Raw genomic sequence first — 23,886 nt, forward strand, 5'->3', positions numbered from 1 at the left:
AACATTATGTACTGAAATATCTTAAGGGTTTCTGAAAAACATTTATATATATAAATATATATATATTGTATTGAAATACAATATATATATATATATTGTATTGAAAAGTAATATAAAATTAAAATCTACATACAGATTTTTGAACTTTTACCACAAGTGATGAAAGGACATGTGACATTTTACTAAGATCCACTTTGTAAGTTGAAAAAAAAAAATAGAATGCAAGTGAAAGTGAGAACACATGTAGAGGCAAAAACAAATTAAATAAATAGCATGAAAATTAACAGCTGCCAGGCGGTGGTAGCGCACGCCTTTAATCCCAGCACTCGGGAGACAGAGCCAGGCAGATCTCTGTGAGTTTGAGGCCAGCCTGGTCTACAAAGTGAGTTCCAGGAAAGGCGCAAAGCTACACAGAGAAACCCTGTCTCAAAAAACCGAAAAAAGAAAAGAAAATTGTAGCATGAATCTTAAAAGTTCTTATTAATAAAATCAAACCTGAGGCCAGTTATTGGGGTGAATGCTGAAAGATCAGAGGAGCAGAACAAGCCACAGCTACCTCACCTTGCCAGTTCCTCAGCTGATCCTGTGTCCTCAGACTGGAAGTCTCTGAGTCCTCATCCAGAATGGGTCTCAGCTGAACTGCTGCTCCAAAGCCTGAAAGCTTAACCAGCTAAAAATCTAAAAGCTTCTAGTTTCTGGTCCTCAAGCCTTATATATCTTTCTGTTTTCTGCCATCACTCCCTGGGATTAAAGGCTCACTTTCTGGAATTAAAGGCATGAGTCACCATGCCTGGCTGTTTCCAATGTGGCCTTGAACTCACAGAGATCCAGAGGGATTTCTGCCTCTGGAATGCTAGGATTAAAGGTGTGTGCTACCACTGCCTATGCTCTATGTTTAATATTGTGGCTGTTCTCTTCTCTGACCCCAGATTAAGTTTATTAGCATGCACAATATTTTGGGGAACACAATACCACCACAGAAAATTAACAGCCAATACCATAGGAGCATACAAAACTGCAACATATATTGCACCTGGTACAACACACTGTTATTTGCATAACCTTGATGCATAGAAATTATTTTGTTTATGAAATTATTTTATGGAATCCTGCTGATCATCCAGGCTACATACTTAGATATTAACACACATACACACACAAACAGGCTCACACACATAAACACACACACACACACACACACACACACACACACACACACACATATGCACACCATGGATTTCAAATATGAAAAAAACACTGATAGTTTATGTAAAAAAAAACTGTATTTTGATTGGATGAAGAAATAGTAACCTAAGGAGTCAAACCCATATTGTAGCTGTGTAGAAAAGATAGCCTCCTACTTTTCATACAGAGCAAATAATACAGCTAATTCTCTTGCTACTCTTGGTTTCTAATTGAGGTTCAGAATAACTCAGGATAATAGGAACTTTGAAACCATATTCACATGAGTAGGCTTCCCTTATCTATTTCAGGAAGAGACTACAGGATATGCTGATATAAAACTAAATTTAATACATTTCTTCAACTTATTAACATAAAAATGTGGTTTAATTTGAACTAATGATTAAGATGCTTATTTCTTCCAGAATGTGTTTTGTGCTTGATGAGATTAAGAGAGTTTCTATCTGGCCTTAACAAAATAATGTAGCACTTGGGGGCAAAGATCAAGCCAAGGAGAGCTGCACTGGAAGCCAAGATAGAGAAGACTTCCATTGCCACCATGTCCTTCCCCTTGGTGCTGTGGTATACAAGTAGAAAGGTGACCCAGACACAGAAGAACACCTGCATGCTGAATGACAGGAATCTGGCTTCATTGAATGCATCAGGCAGATTCCTGGACAAGAAGGCCATGGTGTAACTCCCAAGTGCCAAGGAGCAGAGGTATCCAAGGACACAGTGGAAGGCAACTGCTGAACGCTAGTTGCATAAAATGATGATGTGTCCATGTTCAGCATAAGCATCTTGGTCAATGAAGGGAGGAGAGGTTGCCATCCATATTCCACAAAGAACCAGCTGAATCAGGGTACAGATGGGAATGATTAAGTTTGGAGCTCTTGATATCATTAACCACCTCACCTGGAAAGGTGATCTTGAAGGCAATAACCACTGTAATCGCTTTAGCTAACACAGTGGAGAGAGCTACAGTGAATGCAACTCCAAATATGGTCTGCTGAAGGATGCAGGTGGTTGTGTTGGGACGGCCAATGAAGAGCAAGGCACAGAGGAAACAGATGGTGAGTGTGATGAGCAAGGTGTAACTGAGAGCTCTGTTATTGGCTTTGACAATGGGAGTGTCTCTGTTCTTCACAAATACCCCAAGAACCATAGCTGTGAGTGCAGACAAACACAGTGCTGTGGTGGTGAGAGCCATTCCCAAGGGGTCTTCATGGGCTAGAAAACTCACAGATTTTTCTATGCAGTGTTTCTTCTCTGTGTTTGCATATTGACTTTCTGGACACTTCACACATTGATCTACATCTGGTCAGAGATGAAGATAATTGTGAGGCATTGCTGCTTTATTTCGTTTTTTTACAAAGCCATGTCTCAGTGCCTGCTCATTGGGTTGCTAGCTAATTCATCTTCATCTGTATTCATATAGTCAAAGAAATAAGCACTCTATACTGATTTCATTTAATGCCAAGGTGGAATTGTGACCACTTGTTGATGTTTAAACAAGTGACTATGAACTTCCTGAGCCATCTTTATTTATTCAAATTCAATGGCTTGCTTGAACAGTTTTACAAACTGTTTTTACTCCATAAGTTCCTAAAAGTCATTAACAATAATTAGCGATTTTTCCCCGTCTGTTTTCCCTTCTGTCTCCCTATTCACCTATGTATACCCATGATATTTTGGATCTATATCTTCATGATCAGAAGTATAAGCAGTTTTGCAAGCTACAAGGGAACTTTTCTAACTAGGCACATCTACAGGTAGAACAGTGTTCCAAGTGGGCAATAGTGGGTTTCTGTGATTCTGCTACATTCCCTGTTCCTTGAATATTCCCATTAACTCTTGATACCATCTATTTGACAGCATTATTTTAAACCTCTTATGGTTAAAATAATTCCATAGAGAACAGCAATGCAAATATGTAATATTAAACTTCATGACACTGTGACTCATTAGGACAGCAGTGTGGCAAGCATAGTGAAAACAAGGAGAGCACATAGCACACACAGTCCTTGAGTCATGCCCAGAATTATGCAGTGCACTGTATGTAAGTTTTACCAAGTGGGTCACTGTCTCCAGAGGCCTTGCCCTAAGGAGAGCCACTCATGCTATCCTCAGTTGTTCCCCAATGCAGTCTCATGGCTCCTGCCTTTCTCCAATTTTGTTCAACTCTTTGTTGGAACAAGAGTGAATGAGCATTATCATATCCTTGAAACTTGAAAACCCTCTCTAGTGAAACTGTTTTCAGAACATTGGTGGATAGCACCTATTTTCATGTGGATGCAGAAATACTATGACATTTTCATAAAACTGTTTTCAAGCTCTGTAATGAAAGTTTTTATTTAATCTTGAAATTAAAATATATACATGCTGAGGATGTCTTTCTGTATGCTGTGAATGTGTTGCTCTGATTGATAAATAAAACACTGATTGGCCAGTAGCCAGGCAGGAAGTATAGTATAGGCAGGATAAGCAGAGAGGGAATGCTGAAAAGTGGAAGGCTGAGTCAGGAGACACTGCCAGCTGTCACTGCCATGAGAAGTAAGATGTAAAGTACTGGTAAGCCACAAGCCACATGGCAACTTGTAGTTTAATAGAAATGGTTTAATTTAAGATATAAGAACTAGAGAATAAGAAGCCTACCACAGCCATACAGTTTATAAGTAATATAAGTCTGTGTGTTTACTTGGGTCTAAGTGGCTGTGGGCCCCGGCGGGACTGGAGAAATCTCCAGTTACATATATACATTGATTTATTTATGCCACAATTTCACTATGTTTAAATTATTGGTATTTTTGAAAAGTTGAACTCATTCTCAGACTTTATTTTATTGTGTATATGTTTTTAAGACATCAAATCTGATTTTAGTAGAATTTTGTTTATTTTAGTACATCTCACTTTCTTGTTTCCTTAAGCTCTATTAAAACACTTTAATCATCATGCTCTTAAGACATTGTTTCAAGATAACCTCTTACTCTTGGGCTATTTCATCTCTTCTATTTTGAGGTATTTCTTTTTCTGTTGGTCTTCTATAGTATGTTAAATGCTTTACATGTAGAACTCCATTTCCTTCTTATTAAATGCACATGGTACAGAATCTATAAAAGTACTTTATATAGTATTATAACTTGTCTTATAATATATCACTAAATTTTTTAGAGGATTCAATCAGTAAAATTTTTAATTCTGAAGTGTTTAACCAACCCTTATGTGTGTATCTGTTCTATTACCTACACATTCTTGTAACATGTAGTTGTTACATAGTAATCATGCAAGATTGCTGTTGTTGTGCTCCTAATATGTACAAATGGAGTTTTTTAATTAACCTACCATATGCCAAAGGTTCAAAAAAACACAAGTACTAAAGGGAGATCCAACAAAAGGAATTATAAACACACACAAATGTTCTTGGTGGAGAAGATCATAAGAAGGACCTAGGGAATAAGCTTAATCCTGTTATTTAAATTAACATAAAATTGAACCACCCTCTAAATATTTTGGTTTATACCCAAAAGCAGTTATGACTCTCAGCCTTAACCAGAGATGTTGCTGAACCAACCTGTCCGCTCCTTAAAATCAGTAGCCATTTTGTAACAAGGTTAAAATAAGTTTGTTTCTGTTTATTATAAACTTGAGTTTAACTATGCCTTGACACATTTTTTGAATTATGCATGTTCCATATCCTATAGCCTGATCTCCTCCCTCATAAGATAAGATGTTCTGCCAAGTTTCTATGTAGCCAAAATTCCCCTAGAAACCCCCAAATGTTTGGAAACCACTAGCCTTTAAGTTTGGGGACTATAAAAATCTGACTTCTCCTATATATGGGGATGACAATTGAGTCTCACATTCAGGAAGAGGAAGTTGCCAGATGGGCTATACAATGTGCATATAATAAATCTTCTTTAATTCAACCCAAAATAGGTGGTGTTAATATCATTTAGTGAGATTAACAAAACCTCTTATTATGGTGAGCTACAGTGTAGTCAGAGATTTATGGCTATCAAATATTTAATAAGTGATGGGTGAGTGTCATCCATAAACAAGACATTTGTACCAGCTTCTCAAAGCATCGTTGATCACTGAAGAAGAGGGGGGCACATTGTAAGAGTGGAAAGATGGAGATAAGCGATTCAAACTTTCCTTTCCTATGAAATATATAGCCATTGCAATTAGGAACTCTCAAGATTTGTGAATGAGTGCACTGTGTCTTCACACATATAAACTGATCAACATCCAGGAAAGGATTGAGGAACTCAGGACATTCTATCCTTCAGTGCTAAAATTTTCTATTAATACATTCAGGGAAAGGGAGAGTCAATGTCTTCAATTCTATTCCCATTTGGTAACCCCAGAAATCCAATATCTAGAGGATAGTCTCAACCTAAGGTTCATACAAATGGCTGTGATTAAACCAGGTGGGTCACAGAAAGAGAGAGAGGGGTAGGGGTAGAAGGGAGAGATAGAAAGAGAGAGAGTCATGAATCAGTAAAAGAACAGGTAATGAGAAGAGGCATTCATGTGTTAAAGCTAGATAAGAAAGAATGGATAAAAGAGCAAGTAGGGTGCATTATGTCCATTAAAAAAGCATTGCAGAACTTACTTAACCAAAAATAAAAGTTTAATGTTGGTATTACTAAATGACAAATGCTTCTTAAACATCACATTATTTCAGACTTCTCTTGAATATGAAAATATGCACAGTAAAATTTTAATTGTTGAAACATATAGAATCATCATGTCTATAAACATTCCCTTAACATAAATAAATAAAATAAATTCCCTTGACTGGACCTACCTGGACTGAGTCTACCAGGTTGATCTCCAGGGCTTTGCCCTGGAGGAGGTGGGAATGGGGGGTGGGCTGGAGGGAAGGTAAGGGGGGTGAGAGGGGGGAGAACAAGGGAATCTGTGGCTGATATGTAGAACTGAATTGTATTGCAAAATAAAAAAAAAAATTTTAAATTCCCTTTCCTAAAGTAATTTTATTCAAAATATTAGTGTTGTCAAGGTGATAAGTTTTTACACAAAATATGCAATGAGTAAATATATAATTTAGTCACAGATGCCAGTTGAGAATTCTTTAATTTCCTACCCAGTACCATGTGTTAATGTTCATTCTCATATTCTCTGGTTTAAGTTACCTTATGCCTAATTTATGTTCCTGAAATGTATTTTGACAAAGGTTTTCAATATTTTGCTAATCCCTGAAAGGAACTTAGGTTTTCTGCACTTTATAATCTTGAGTTTTTCACAGCTCATATTCACATAGATATGCTTGCCTTGCTAGTTCTGTCATTCAAAAAAGTCATAATGATTTCCCTCTTTCAATTACATATTACAAGGTGTTATTCCATACTTCATCTATTTTATATGTAGTCCTTATTTTAGTGATAACATTCATAAGCTATAATCATGTGGATATATGTTAGTGAGTACTTTAATATTTGTTTAGTATTTGCAAAACTTTGCCTATGTTGCTGAGGTTTGTGGTAAAAATAATCAAAGGGATAATTTATTCACTTTGGTAGGAGTGTAAAATGATAATGACATAATGGAAATTAGTGTTAATGTTTTGCAAAAAGCTAGAAATGGGTTTATCCTATTATTCAGTTATGCCACTCTTGAGCACATAGTTGAGGGAATCTACATTCTACTACAGAGACATTTGCTCATTCACATTCACTGATGTTCATTTCAAAAAAACCAGGAAATTGAAACAGCCTAGATGTCCATCAACCAGGTGAATAGATAATAAAAAGAGTGACATTTATATAATGGATGTTATTCAGATTTTAAGAAAAAAAACTAATTATGCAGTTCTCACAAGAATTTGATTTTTAGAGAAGTAACCCAGATTCAGAAAGAAAAAGATTGCATGTTTGTTCACATTTGTGCATTTTAGCATGAATCTTTACATATTTGTATTTTATTTGTATATCATAGAGTTTAGGAAATGACTAAGGAGCCATAGGGGATAATGAGTCTATAAGTGAAGTATGATTGAGTACAATGGTTTACAGGGAGATAGGAGAATAATAGAAAATTAAAGAAAAAGAGGTATAAGGAATGGGAGGGCAGTATGGAGGAGAAAGTATAAAGAGGAACAAACTTCCCTTGTAAGAAAGGCTCACTGATGAAATAATAGTACCAATGTTATGGAAATAATTAATTACTCCACTAAAGCCCACCACAATGGATGGAACTTGTACCTGAACACATACTGGGACCAAGAACCTATAACTAAATTGAGCATAGCTTCCAAGGAAAACCTACTATTATTATTCTATTAAACAAATATAGTATTAAAATGTCACTGAATTACTTATGGGGAAAATACAGTGAGAGATAAATGCTGCCAAAGACTTTTGGAAAAAGCTGTGTGGAGACCTACTACTGTAGAATCATCCTAAGACATACAAATATACATTAAAAAGATTTTAAGTGTAGTTAACTTATAAGGGGAGAAAATACTTCAAATAGACCCTACTTAATACTAGAAAATGAAATACCAACACCAAGAATGGGATACCTCTATTTAAGTCAATGTCCAGAGGGGTCCCATAGAATGAAAACATTACAAGCTATTGCCCTTAGTCTTGGTTGTTCTCTAGAACTTAAGAGAAAACCACTATTGTTGAAGAAAGGACATATTTGTGTCACAAAACTCAATCATCTATTGACCCATAATGTGCACTCCTACTGGCTAGCTTTCATAGTGCTGGGAAATGCACAGCATATTACTGGATGTGAAAAGTATTTATGAGACTAATATAGTTATAGGAGCTACAATAATGACTGTCCTTGGAAGATAGGTTCATTGATTAAATAGTGGCACCAATGTTATGGAAGTTATTAATGACTCTGTGATTAAATTTAAGGCCGACTGGATGGAACCTACACCTAGGCTGATATTGGGACCAGATACCTATGACAGATAGATTTTAACCCCATAGGAAAAACTACTACTATTATACTGATAAATATATATTCTATTAAAAGTATCACTGAGTGATTTATTGATATACACACAGTTGGAATAGTAAAAAGGAGATGAGGAGCTGAGGAAACAGGGTGAACATGATCAAAATACCATGTTTTTAATTCTCAAAGAACTAATACATGTGTTATTTTCAAGATTTTCAGAACTGATGCAACTATAGATTCAATGTAATTAACACCTATTGAAACAATTACCAGCAATTTTTCTTTACAATAGAAGACAACATGAATATGTGTATGATTGATTTTTCTTAATAGGGATTCTGTAATCTAATCTACCCTTAGGTCTTTGCACATCCTTGTACTGCAGAATGTTCACATTGTCTGAAGATCATTCACTAATATAATGTTTCTTTTGTGCTCCTGGAGCAGGGAGGTAGGAAAAAATTTCAACTCACTATGCATAAAGTAACATGTAGTTATTCAGGACAGCAAAAATATATAAACTGGGGAAATCAAGCAAAGCTTTCTTGTAACCTACCCTGTAGTAAATACTGTATTGAAGAGAATCATTATGAACATAAAAGAAATTCAAACATGGAGTGAGAACTAAATGTGATTTTAATGAGGTTTGAGCAGCAAAAAGCTAGAAGTTAAATCGCTTGTGTTAAGTTACATGGTGAAAGGACACCTGAAATCTCTGTAATAGGAAGAAGTTTGTGACAACAATGTTTGCAAGATGTATGGGAGGTAATAGAGGGAGCTAAAATTGAGGGTCTTTTGAGGAGTATCATGTTATAATACAATAGCAACTTTCTAAAATACATACATATATGATGGTGATATAAACGAAGTTGCTCAGTAATGAAGGAGACAGAGTGTAAACTGGCCATCTCTTGTCACCAAATGAAGCTTCCAGTACCAGGTGTAAGTTAAATCTAATTGAGTTGTTGGACACTGGGACACCATAGGTATCCCCAGGCGCATCAGGCTACTGCCAAGACAATAGGTTACTCTCCACAAATTGACAGCAAGGTCCCATTGATAAAGACAACACCCTTACAACTCATTGAACATGGAGATGCTGAGCTGGTGCATATAGAGCCTTCACTGCTATGCTCCAGCATCTTTGGTACAGTAAGGTACTCTGCATGTTATCAATAGAGAAACTCAAAGCCAAGCCAGCCACAAACCATTTACCTTGAATGGTGTAGTGCCTGCCAAATATGTTAGAGCAATGGTGGCACCAAGCTTGTGGGAATAATCACCCAATGACTGATTAGAAATAAGGCCCACTCCAGAAGGTAGAACCAAAACCCAAAACTGTTTGGGTGACCAAGGACCTGAGACTAGATAGCCCAGGGTCCTAGGATAAAACCAAATAATAGTCACATGAAAAAAATGTGGTGATAAAATAACACAAAAAATCCACCAAAAAAGAATGCATAAAATCATAAGAACCAGAGGGGACAGAGAACACCAAGAAAACGAGCCCTTCCAAATTAACATGACTAATGCTCAGATGAGCTCACAGGGACTAAAGGAGCATGCACAGGGCCTGCATGTATCAGTACTACATCCTCTGTGTATATATTATGGCTTCCAGTTTAGTGTCTTTAAGGGATTCTTCAGTGTGCAAAGAGCAGGTCTCTGATTCTTTTTTTTTTTTCTCTGTGTAGCTTTGCGCCTTTCCTGGAACTCACTTGGCAGCCAAGGCTGGCCTCAAACTCACAGAGATCCACCTGGCTCTGCCTTCCCGAGTGCTGGGATTAAAGGCCTGCACCATCACCACCCAACCAGGTCTCTGATTCTTTTGCCGTCTCTTCATGTCTTTTCCCTCCATTGGTTTATCTTGTCCAACTTTGATGTAACAATTTTTGTTTTTGTTCTTGTTATATCTTATTTTGTTATATTAAAAACGGATAAGATAATGAATTAATACCAACTTAGACACTAGGGTGAAGGTTAATGACTGAACTGTCATGTACACCTGCTGAGAGAAGTAAAATCACTTTTTTCCTATACAGTGACAGTGGTATATCAACCACCCCAGGGAAGATCTCATGTTTAGAAGTAATGGACCAGCAACATAATGGACTCCACAGTTTTTGGTATGCTATGCTGTTATTTGGCTACTACTTGGTGGGTTTGGGGATGTGTCTTGTTTGTTTTGTTTTCTTGGTTTGGGGGTATTATTGTGTTGGGTTTTTGTTTTCCTTTGAGAAAGAACTTAATGTTGGGTGGGGAGAGAGATGAGAGAATCAGGGAAAACTTGGGAAGAGGGAGAATATGATCAAAATATATTTAAATTTAAAATTATTTTAAATAATAAAACATAATATTAAGAAGAACAATTTAAGAGAATACATTTTAAAACTTAGAAAATAAAAAGTTGTTTGGCTTGTGGACTGATTATTCTGCTAAATTAATGAACTCAAGCTCTGACCACAGCTAAGCATACAGACGAACACAAGTAGGCCAGGGCAAGAATATAAAAACAGTGATAGAATATGCCTCTGTGTAACATATTTGAATCATTATTTTTTTAAAGCTATACTTCTAAAGTCAGCACCTCATACAAAGTTTGTAATCTTTGATTTGCACTAGGTAAGAGTTCTTTCCTAGATTCATTAGGTTTTTCCCTAATTATTTTGGTCAATTTACATTCCTCTTCAGCTGCTGCATTCCCCTTTGATTCTGGGGCTTATACTCAGAGCTTTACAGTTGCTAGACAAGTGTTCCACCATTAAGCTGTACCCCACCCTGACTTTTCATCCCTCTCTGAGGCTTTAAAATTCATTGTTGAAATCTGTAGTTCATAATAAAGACTTATTGAAGGGAAAAAATTAGAATATTTGTGAATATCAAGGGTTAGAGTGTATTGCTCCAAGACAAAATGGAAGTGTAGCATTCAAATTCCTAAATAAAGGAAAGAAATATTTTGTCTCTGAATCTCTCCAGAGCATCTCAATTGCTTTGTTATTACAGAATCTTATATGAGCTCGGCAAATTGTTTGTAAGACCTACATATTTACCTGTCTCATTAGAAATTTCATTGTCTGGACAAGGAATGCAATCATAACAGCAGACAACCCTGTCTTCCAGGACAACTTTTCTGAACCCAGGCCCACAGCTCTTATGGCACACAGAATGAGGAATCTAAAAAAAAAAAATGAAAGCTGTTATCAAATGTGCACAGTTTTATGGAAAGCCAAAATGGAATTTTTAATGTTAAACAATTAGTTTTCAAATACAGTACCTACAAAAGCAGAAAATGATTTAGACAGACCTTAAACTTCACTGGCCCATGCGTTCTAGGCTTATTCTGGACTATAAGAATGCTGCAGAGTTTGGAAATGCTTTTTGAAACTTGAAGAGATTAGGACAAGTATGAGAAAGTTAGGTCACTGGGGACCTATCCCAGAAAATCTAGTGTTCCTTCCAGATTCATCCTGTCTTGCTACTAAGTGATTACTGGCTTAGTAGCTTTTACTTCCAGCAGAATTGTGAATTTTGATTACTGTGTAGAAAAAAATTAGACTTATCAGGGAAACAATTCTTTAGACGTTTCTGTGGGAGTGTTATACAGGAATTTACTGGAGGTTGAAAGGGCTACTCTAAAGGTAGCTATCAGAATTTCATTGGCTGTTGTCTCAGAGAGAGGGAAAAAGAGAAAGGAGGTGAGCAGCTGCATTCATTGCTCTCTGATACCTGCCTGGGGATGGGATGTCATCACTACTTCTTGTCCTCAGAATCAAGCCTCTCCCACCATTAATCACTGCTTGCTCACACTATCAGCCAAAAGAAACCTTTCTTCCCTTCTTTTTCTTTTGTCGTATGTTTAGTTGTGGTAGAAGACAATTCACACATACACACATGCATACACACACACACACACACACACACACACACACACACACACACATACACACACACAAACATGATCATACTATTCTCCCTAGTTATAATCTGATAGCAAAATACTAACTGATCAAGGACAATGATACAAATCTTACTAAAATAGAAATGTTGCTTGAATGAAAAATGTCCTCCATAGATTTGGTTATCTGAATACTTAGGGCTGAGTGTGAGACACTCTTTGGTGGTACTATGAAAGTTTTAGAATATGGCATTTTGGAGTGAGAATGATATCATTAGGGTTGTGGTGAGAGTGTTTATAAGCATAATTCACATTGTGTTTACTCTCTCTGATTCTCATGTGTGGATAGACATGTGATCTCTCAGGTTCCTGCTCCTACCACCAAACCTACAAGTTTCTGCCATGTTTCTCAAGAGTGATAAATTGTTATCCTCCTGGAACAATTAGAACAAAAATAAAATGAAACAAATCTTTTCTAAAAGTCATTTTTACTTATAATGTTTTATCAAAGTCAGCATCTGATACTTCTGACTGTGTTTATTACAAGAATCTCAACTGAGGAACTGTCTCAACCAGGTTGGTCTGTGTGGCATTTCTGGGATTGAGATTCCCTGTTTCCAGGTGTCTCTAGCTTGTGTCAAGTTGACAAAAACTTAGCACAAGAGTGAACATTTGGAAGCATATTGAAAAGTTAATGGTAAATCTCTGGATATTTCCAGGCCACTCTGACAAAGAAAGCAGTGTTGAAATGGCAGCTCTTGACGTCTCCCACCTGTCTTCTAAATACAGTCCCCTCAGTTCTGGAGCAGACAATCTGCTGTGGCCTACTCTCCCTTGGATCCACTTCAAATGTATCATACAGACCTTCCCCTTCAATTTTATTCCCTCAGTGTCATTGCTATAGTCTAATCCCCAACTCCAGCAGGCATTCCCGGGAAAATTTCCCTCCAGTAAGGAAAGCAATAGTCTACTAACTGTGGGTTTTCACCTCTCCCTTCTATCCTTTAAATAAAATCTTCCAGTCACACTCCAAAATCTTCAGTAAAAAACTGCATGGGGCCTACACCTCCTCTTTTCCCCCATGTCCACTGCAGAATACACATTAGCTGCTCCAACATTCTTTTCCACCTATCCTGACATGCCAGCCCCCTACTTAAACAGGCACTTCCTGGAAATCCACAAGACAAGCCTTTCTGAGAAGTAAGTAGGACACAGAACCAAATAGACAAGCTTCACATATTCTCTCTCCCTCCTCTGCTTTTAGCATAACATCCCCACACTGTGTCTTCTCCAGCTTCATAGCAGTCTGGTGTAGCCGCTCCATACTCTGCCCTGATTCCGCAGGAATAAGCAGATCCTTATGGAAAAGCCTGCTATCCTCCAACTGTGTACCTTCTTTGCCCATCCTCACCCTAAACATCAGCTACCAATACCAAGGAACACATTTTACCTGGAAGCCTCAGTACACACATCTAGCAGGATTCCAAAGCAAATATTTAGCAGGAAATGCAAAGCTGCCATCACAACCTGCTAAGAACCAGAGAAGGCAATAAAAATCAAGGAATCACCTAGCCAATAAAGACAAGATAAGATATCAGCACCTAGAATTACAAGCATCCCAAACACAGATGCCTATTTTTCAGTATAAAAATACACTCAATAATAGTCAAGACAATATGTCTCTACTAGAGCCATGCCCCTTTATCACAATAGGCCCTGAGAATTTCAACATGTGTGAAGCACAAGACAAAGACCTTAAATATTCTTTATTGATATGATAGAGATCTTTAAAGAAAAAATAATAAATCCCATAAAGAAATATATAAAGACACAAAAAATTAAAAGAGATTGGAAGATAATGAAGAAAACATTTCAAGACCTCAAAGTGGAAATAGAATCAATAAAGAAAACCCACACAAAAGCAAATCTGAAAAGAAAAAACTAGGAACCCAAACAGAAACCTCAAAGGCAAGCCTCAACAACAGAATTCAAGATATGGAAGAAAGACTCTCTGGGATTAAGGACATAATAGAAAAATGTGGATACATTGAAGAAAATGTTAAATCTAAAAATCTCCCAGTACAAAATATCCAGAAAATCTTGGACACTATGGAAAGACCAAATTTAAGAATATTATAGATAGAGGAATAAGTAAAAGCCCAGGAAAATGACAGAGAAATTATTTTCAACAAAACCATAGAAAAAAGTCCCTAATCTAATGAAAGAGATCAATGAAGATACAAGGAGCATAGAGAAAATCAAATAGACTGGACCAGAAGAGAAAGTTCACTTGGCATAAAATAATCAAAACATTTAACATATAGAATGTAGAAAGAATATTAAATACTGCAAGAGTAAAAGACTAAGTAACATAAAATGTCAGGCCTACTAGAATTTCACCTGACTCCTCAATGGAAAAACTAAAAACCAGAAAGTCCTGAAAAGATGTTCTACAAAGACATCATATATGCCAATCCAGAATATATATCCAGCAAGTATTTCAATCACAATAGATTCAAAAATTGTAACATTCCATGATAAAAACCAAAGTTAAGAAATATTTACTTATAAATTCAAACCTAGAGAAGGTACTAGAAGCAAAACTACAACCTAAAGAATTTAGCCCCAAGAAAACACAAATATAAATAATCTCAGAGCAGAAAATCAAAACAGAGAAATATGCACACACACACAAACACACAAGCACACATGCGCACATGCACACACACACACACATGCACACACACACACACACACACACACACACACACACATAAGCACATCCCAAAACAAAGTGAAACTAACAGGAATCACCAAACACTGTTCATTGATAACTCTTAGCATCAATGGTCCCAATTCCCTAATAATGAGACACAGATTAAAAGAATGGATGCAAAAATAGTATCCATCCCTCAGCTGCACCTAAGAAACACAACTTAACATCAAGGATAGACATAACCTCAGGGAAAAAATGATGAGAAAAGATATTCTAAGATAATGGAACTAAAAAGTAACCTGGTACGCCCATTTTAATATATGACAAAATAGACTTCAAACCAAAACAGGTCAAACAAGATATAGAAGGACACGGATTACTCATGAAAGGGAGAACCACCAAGAGGACACTACAGTTCTTAACATCTATGTCCCAGATACAAGGGCACTCAAATTTATAAAAGAAACATGTCATCAGCTTAAATCACAACTTACCTTCACACACTGAGAGTGGGAGACTTCAATAACCCTCTTTCACCAATAGACAAATGACCTAGGCCAAACCTAACAGAGAAATTCTGGAGCTCTCTTCTATGATGAACTAAATGTAACTAGCAGAGGTTTTCATAACATTTCACTCAAACAAAAAAGAGTATAATTTCTCAGCACCTCATGGAAGTTTTTCCAAATATGAACAATCATTCCAACACAAAGCAAGTATCAACAGACACAAGAAAACTGAAATAAAACTCTGCATCATCGTCCCATCCTGCCCTGGACTTCCCTTCTGGAGTGGGGGTAGTGAAGGGCGAGGGTCGAGGGAAAGAGAGCTTGGGGGAGCGGGAGGTCCCAGCTGGATCAACAACAGAGAGGGAGAACAAGGAATAGGAGACCATGGTAAATGAAGACCACATGAGAATAGGAAGTAGCAAAGTGCTAGAAAGGCCCACAGAAATCCACAAAGATACCCCCACGACAGACTGCTGGCAATGGTCGAGATACAGCCCGAACTGACCTACTCTGGTGATGGGATGGCCAAACACCCTAATTGTCTTGCTAGAAACCTCATCCAACTACTGAGGGATCTGGATGCAGAGATCCATGGCTAGGCCCCGGGTGGAGCTCTGGGAGTCCAATTAGCGAGAATGAGGAGGGTTTATATGAGCGAGAATTGTTGAGACCAAAGTTGGATAAAGCACAGGGACAAATAGCCAAACGAATGGAAACACATGAACTATGAACCAATGGCTGAGGGGTCCCCAACTGGATCAGGCCCTCTGAATGGGTGAGACAGTTGATTGGCTTGATCTGTTTGGGAGGCATCCAAGCAGAGGGACCGGGTCCTGTGCTCATTGCATGAGTTGGCTGTTTGAAACCTGGGGCCTATGCAGGATCGCTTGGCTCGGCCTGGGAGGAGGGGACTGGACCTACCTGGACTGAGTCTACCAGGTTGATCTCAGTCCGGGGAGAAGGCTTTGCCCTGGAGGAGGTGGGAATGGGGGGTGGGCTGGGGGGAAGATGAGGGGGGCGGGAGGGGGGAGAACAAGGGAATCCGTGGCTGATATGTAGAACTGAATTGTATTGCAAAATAAAAATAAAAAAAATTTAAAAAAAAACTCTGCATCGTTTTTGACCAACACAGATTAAAGTGGAGTGTGACCAACATTATAACAATAAAAAATAACAGAAAGTGGCCTCTTCCCTCACCCCCTCACCAAAAAAAAAAATCACTTGCATCACCAATGAACACCAGATATAACCCCAACCTACACCAATTAGGAACAGTGAACACTGGAGCCATAAGCCCAACCTGCACCAATTGAGAACAAGTAAAACCCCATCTCCAGACTTGGCTGACTGAGTCCTTAGCCCGTAGGACCTGGGGGGTACATTTTGTGCCACTCCCCACAGCCATTAGAGCTCCAGGGATAAGGCAGCTGCCTCTTCCCCCACTCCCCTCACCAAGAAAACAACCTCCTGTGATACCAGTGACCACCAGAGTCATAAACCCACCCTGCACTGATTGGGAACAGATATGGCCCCATCTCCAGACTGAACAGATCAGTTTCCTAGCCCCTAAGCCACACTGGAACATTTCATAGCCCTCACTCAAGCCATTGGAGCCCCAGGGACAAGACAGCTGTCTCTTCCCCCACCCCTTCATCAGAAAACCATCATCTGTGACACCAGTGACCACTGGAGTCATAACCCTACCCTACACTGATTGGGAACAATGATCACCAGAGTCATAAGCCCACTGTGCACTGATTGGGAATAGCTGCTCCCTGAAACAGAGACCAATAGTGTCCACTGAACTAAGAGCTGCTCCCTGAGACACAGAATCCGTCAGCACTGATTGGAGCAAGAGCCCGGATTAGACCAAGAGCTCCCATTAGACCAGAGTATCAATTGGAGTAAGTGAAGCTCCCTCAGACAGACACAACTTGAACTGAGTAGAGGAAGAGATGGCTAGACACCAGTGCAAAAATACACACAACAACATAAAGACCAATACAGCATCACCAGAACCTAGTGGTTCTACATCAGAAAGACATGAACATCCTAATGCAGAGAAGCAGAAGAAATTGACCTTAAAAATGAGTTTAAGAAGATGATAGAGGCCTTTAAAGAAGAAATGAAAAATTCCCTTAAAGAAATCAAAGAAAAGAAAAACAAAAAATTGAAAGATATCAATAAATTCCTTAAAGAAAGCCAAGAAAAATCAATTAAGCACATGAAAGAAATAGTCCAAGATTTGAAAACTGAAATAGAGGCAATAAAGAAGACACAAGCTGAGGGAATGCTAGAAATGGAAAATCTAAGTAAACAAACAGGAACTACAGATGCAAGCAAAATCAACAGATGCAAGAGATGGAAGAAAGAATATCTGCCTTTGAAGATACAATACAGAAAATAGATTTGTCAGTCAAACAAAACACTAAAGCCAATAAAATCATGACCCAAAATGTCCAGGAAATTTGGGACACCATGAAAAGACCAAACCTAAGAATAATAGGGATAGAAGAAGGAGGAGAACTCCAGCTCAATGGCACAGAAAATATAGTCAACAAAACCATAGGAAAAAAACCTTATAAACCTAAAGAAGGAAATGCCTATGAAGACAAAAGAAGCTTACAGAACATCAAATAGACTGGATCCAAAAAAAGTCCCCTCGCCATATAATAATCAAACCACTAAACATACAGAATAAAAAGAAGATATTAAGAGCTGCGAAGGAAAAAGGCCAAGTAACATATAAAGGCAGAACCATCAGAATAACACCTGACTTCTCAATGAAGACTCTGAAAGCCAGAAGGTCCAGGACAGATGTTAGGTAGACACTAAAAGACTATGGATGCCAAGCCCGATTATTATGTGCAACAAAGATTTCAATCACCATAGATAGAGTAAACAAAATATTCCATGATAAAACAGGTTTAAACAATACTGATCCATAAATCCAGCCTTACAAAAAGCACTAGAAGAAAAAATCCAACCTAAGGAAATTAGACACACCCATGAAAACACAGGAAATAGATAATCTCACACCAACAAATACCAAAGAAGAGAAACACACAACACTACCAACAAAAAAATAACAGGAATTAACAATCACCCGTCATTAATATCAGTGGTCTCAATTCGTCTATAAAAAGGCACAGGCTAACAGAATGGATACTGTAGATGTAACCAACCATCTTATTAAATAAGAAACACAGAACCAATGCAAAGAAGAAAGCCAAGAGGTCAGAGCTAAGAGCTAAAACCTTACCCTTCCTTCTGCAGTGGTCCCACCTCTCCGAAAGAGAGCTACTTCCTGTGTTAAAGTCTTCATATAGACTTTCTGTTCTGCTTTCTCATTGGTTGTAAACCCAACCACATGACCACCTCGTCACTGCCTGTCTGTATAGACTTCCAGGTCTTCTATGGTTGGTATTGAGATTAAGTGTGTGTATCCAATGCTGGCTGTATCCCTGAAAACAGAGACTTACCTAGCTCTGCCTACCAAATGCTGGGATTACAAGCGTACGCCACCACCACCCGGCTTTCCTATAGCTTGCTAATAGCTCTGACCCCTGGGCAACTTTATTTATTAACATACAAATAACATTTTAATACAAATAAAGTATCATCATATTTTAAACAGGATTTTAAAACATATTTTAAAACAGGATCCATCCTTCTGCTGCATACAAGAAACACATCTCAACTTCAAAGATAGACACTATCTCAGAGTAAAGGGCTGGTAAAAGACTTTCCTATCAAATGGATGTAAGAAGCAAACTGGTGTAGCTATCCTAATATCTAATAAAATAGACTTTAAACTAAAATCAATAGAAAGAGATTGGGAAGGACATTACATATTTATCACAGGGAAAATCCAACAAGATAAAGTCTCAATTCTGAACATTTATGCCCCAAATTCAAGGGCACCCACATTTGTAAAAGAAACATTACTAAAGTTAAATTGCACATCAAACTCCTCACACTAATAGAGGGAGATTTCAACAACCCACTGTCACCACTGGATAAATCTGTCAGAATGAAACTTAACAGAGAAATAAGGAACCTAACAGATGTTATGACTCAAATGAACCTAATATATATCTACAGAACATTCCACTCTAACACAAAAGAATATACCTTCTTCTCAGCATCCCACGGAACCCCCTCTAAAATTGACCACATGCTCAGTCATAAAGCAAATCTCAACAGATACAAAAAAATTTGAATAAACTGCTGTATTTTATCTGACCACCATGGCTTAAAGTCAGACTTCAACAACAACACAAATTACAGAAAGCCTACAAACTCATTGAAACTGAATAATGCCCAAATGAATCACCAATGGGTCAGGGAAGAAATAAAGAAAGAAATTAAAGATTTCTTAGAATTCAATGAAAAGGAGAGTACAACATACCCAAACTTATGGGACACTATGAAAGCAGTGCTAAGAGGAAAATTTGTAGCACTAAATGTCCACATAAAGAAGTTGGAGAAATCTCACACTAGTGATTTAACAGAACACCTGAATGCTCTAGAAGAAAAAGAATCAAACTCACCCAGGAGAAATAGACATCAGGAAAAAATCAAATTGAGGGCTGAAATCAATGAAATGGAAACAAATGGAACAATAAAAAGAATCAATGAAACAATGTAGGATGACTCATCCCTAACAGGCTTGAGGGCCAGCCAGCCCAAATCAGTAAAAAAGATACTTTCTGAGAGCCAACCTGGGTCTGCCTAAGGGCCTTAGCAACAGCAGCTGAGACATGATCTGGAGATGACCTGGACCAATGAGAGGAAGCCATGTCACACCAGCAGATGTGTATTCATCAGACCTTCCCCCTGGGTGGGGTGGGGGGTATATAAGGCTTTCCTGTTCCTGAATAAACTGAGCTTATGTTTTTGACATTCTCCCGGAGTCTGTGTGGTTTGACTCTGTGCCTATGTGACCCCCTCCCCCAAAAGAAACAACAGCACAGGACCATGCCACAGAACAAAGAGTTCTTTGAAAGAATCAACAAGATAGACAAGCCTTTATCCAAATTAACCAAAAGGCAGAGAGAAAGAGCATCCAAATTATCATAATCAGTAATGAAAAGGGAGACATAACAACAGACAATGAGGAAATCCAGACTTCAAAAACATGTACTCCACAACATTGGAAAATCTGAAAGAAATGAACAAATTTCTGGATAGGTACCACATAACAAAGTTAAATCAAAACCAGATAAACTATTTAAATAGACCAATAACCCCTAAGGAAACAGAAACAGTCATTCAAAGTCTCCCAAGCAAAAAAAGCACAGGACCAGATGTTTCAGCGTAGAATTCTACAAGATTTTCAAAGAATACCTAACTCCAATGCTCTTCAAATTTTTCCACACAATACAAATAGAAGGAACATTACTAAACTATTTTTATAAGGCTACAGTTACCCTGATACACAAACCACACAAAGATGCAACAAAGGAAGAGAATTACAGACTAATCTTCCTTATAAACATTGATGCAAAAGCCCTCAATAAAATATTGGCAAACTGAATCTAAAAGCTCATCAAAAAATTATCCACCATGACCAATAGGCTTCTTCCTAGGGATGAAAGGATGGTTCAACATACAAAAAATGGTCAATGTAATACACCATATAAACAAACTAAAAAAAAAAAAAACAACATGATCACCTCATTAGATGCTGAAAAAGTCTTTCATAAATCCAACACTCCTTCATGATGAAGGTCTTGGAGAGATCAGGAATACAAGGAACATACCTAAACATAATAAAGGCAATTTACAGCAAACCAACAGTCAACATCAAATTAAATGGAGAGAAACTCAAAGTGATTCAACTAAAGTCAGGAACAAGACAAGGCTGTCTACTCTCTCCATATTTATTCAATATGGTACTTGAAGTTATAGCTAGAGCAATAACACAACAAAGGGGCATCAAAAGAATAGAAATTGGAAGGGAAGATGTCAAAATTTCAATATTTGCAGATGATATGATAGTATACATCAGTGACCCCAAAAATTATACCAGGGAACTCCTACATCTGATAAACTCCTTCAATAATGTGGCAGAATACAAGATTAACTCAAAAAAATCAGTAGCCCTCCTATATACAAATGATAAATGGGCTGAGAGAGAAATCAAAGAAACATCACCCTTTACAATAGCCATAAATAATATAAAATACCTTGAAGTAACTCTAACTAAGCAAGTGAAAAACTTTAAGTCTCTAAAGAAAGAAATAAAAGAAGATATCAAAAAATGGAAAGATGTCCCATACTCACGGATAGGTAGGATTAACATAGTCAAAAATAGCAATCTTACCAAAAGCAATCTAGAGATTCAATGAAATTCAAATCAAAATCCCAACACAGTTCTTCACACACTTGAAAAGAACAATACTCAACTTCATATGGAAAAACAAAAAAACTCAGGAGCTAAAAGAATCCTGTATGATAAAGCATACTCTGGAGGTATCACAATCAATGACCTCAAGCTCTACTATAGAGCTATAATAATAAAAACAGTCTGGTACTGGCATAAAAACCAACATGTGGACCGATGGAATCGAATTGAAGATTTGGACATTAATCTGCACACATAGGAACACCTGATTTTTGACAAAGAAGTCAAAACTGAACAATGGAAAAAAGAAAGCATCCTGAACAAATAGTGCTGGCATAACTGAATGTCATCATGTAGAAAACTGCAAATAGATATGTATCTGTCATCATGCAAAAAACTCAAATCCAAGTGGATCAAAGACCTCAACATAAATCCAGTTACACTGAACTTGACAGAAAAGAAAGTAGGAAGTAGTCTTGAACACACTGGCACAGGAGACTGCTTTCTAGATATAACACCAGTAGCACAGACACTGAGAGCAATTATTAGTAAATGGGACCATCTGAAACTGAGAAACTTTTGTAGGGCAAAGAACATGGTCAATAAGACAAAGCAACAGCTTACAGAAGAGGAAAAGATCTTCATCAACCTCACATCTGAGAGAGAGCTGATCTCTAAAATATATAAAGAATTTAAGAAACTAGACATTGAAATACCTAACAGCTTAATTAAAAAATGGGCTACAGAGCTAAACAGAGAATTCTCAAAAGAAGAATCTCAAATGGCCAAAAGACACAAGGAATTGCTTAACATCTTTGGTCATCAGGGAAATGCAAATCAAAACAACTCTGAGATACTATCTTACACCTGTCAGAATGACTAAGATCAAAAACACTGAAGGCAGCTTATGTTGGAGAGGATATTGAGCAAGGGGAACACTCCTCCACTGTTGGTGGGAGTGAAAAGTTATACAGTCACTTTGGAAATTAGTATGGTGGTTTCTCAAAAATGTGAAGATCAATTTTCCTCAAGACCCAGCTATACCACTCTTGGGCATATACCAAAGGAATGCTCAATCATACCACAAGGACACATGCTCAACTATGTTCATAGCACCATTATTTGTAATGGCAAGAACCTAGATGCCCCTCAACTAAAGAATGGATTAAGAAAATGTGGTACATATACACAATGGAGTACTAATCAGAGAAAAACAATGACATGATGAACTTCGCAGGCAAATGGATGGAACTAGAAAGTATCATCCTGAGTGAGGTAACCCAGACTCAAAAGGACAAACATGGCATGTACTTACTCACAAGTGGATCCTATATGTAAAACAAGGGATAACTACACTGCAACCCACAGCTTCAGGGAGGCCAGCTAGTAAGGAGGACCCTAGGAAGTACACATGGATTTTCCAGTGGTGGAGAAATGGATGAGAGCTACATGAGCAAACTGGGGGTAGGGGGGTGTTAATGGAGATCAAGGGATGGGAATGAGAACATAAGGGAATGGGAGGGTCGAGCTGGAACAGGGACAGAGTGGAAGAGCAAAGAAAGAGAGATTCCATGATAAATGAAAACATCATAGAAAGAAGAAATAGAAAGAAGCAGAGTACTAGTGAAGTTTCCAGGAATCCACAAGGATGACCCCACCTTAGACTACTGGCAATAGTCAAGAGGGTTCCTGAACTGGCCTACTCAGGTGATCAGATGCCTGAATACCCTAACTGTCATCACAGAGCCCTCATCCAGTGACTGATGAAAGCAGATGCAGAGATCCATGGCCAGGGGCCAGACCAAGCTTCAGGAGTCCAAGAGAGACAGGAGGGATTCTATGAGCAAGAGACATGGAGATCATAATGGGAAAATGTACAGAGATGGCCAGCCAAACTAGTAGAAATGCATGAACTGTGGACCAATAGCTAAGGAGCCCCAATGGTACTGGACTAGGCCCTATGGATAGGCAAGACAGTTGTTTAGCTTGAACTGTTTAGTGGGTCTCCAGGCAGTGGGATCAGGACCTGTTCTTAGTGCATGAGCAGGCTTTTTGGAGCCCAGTGCCTATGGTGGGACACTTTGCACAGCCTTGGTGAAGGAAGGAGGGGCTTGGACCTGCTTCAACTGAATGTACCAGGCTCTGCTGACTCCCCATGGGAGACCTTGCTGTGGAGGAGGTGGGAATGGGGGGATGGGTTGAGGGGAAAGGCTGGGGGGTGAGAGGAGAGAGGAGAGTCGAGTCTGTGGTTGGTATATAAAATGAATAGAAAATCTCTTAATAATAATAAAAAATA

The 23,886-nt window shown here is 38.0% G+C and overlaps 1 pseudogene; it reads right to left on the reverse strand.

The window, feature by feature from the left end:
• Nucleotides 1-1,578: 1,578 nt before the first annotated feature.
• Nucleotides 1,579-23,886, reverse strand: part of LOC131904111 (vomeronasal type-2 receptor 116-like) — a 79,339-nt pseudogene continuing 57,031 nt past the window's right edge.

This window comes from Peromyscus eremicus, chromosome 1 (assembly GCF_949786415.1).
Source record: "Peromyscus eremicus chromosome 1, PerEre_H2_v1, whole genome shotgun sequence".
Lineage (NCBI taxonomy): Eukaryota > Metazoa > Chordata > Mammalia > Rodentia > Cricetidae > Peromyscus > Peromyscus eremicus.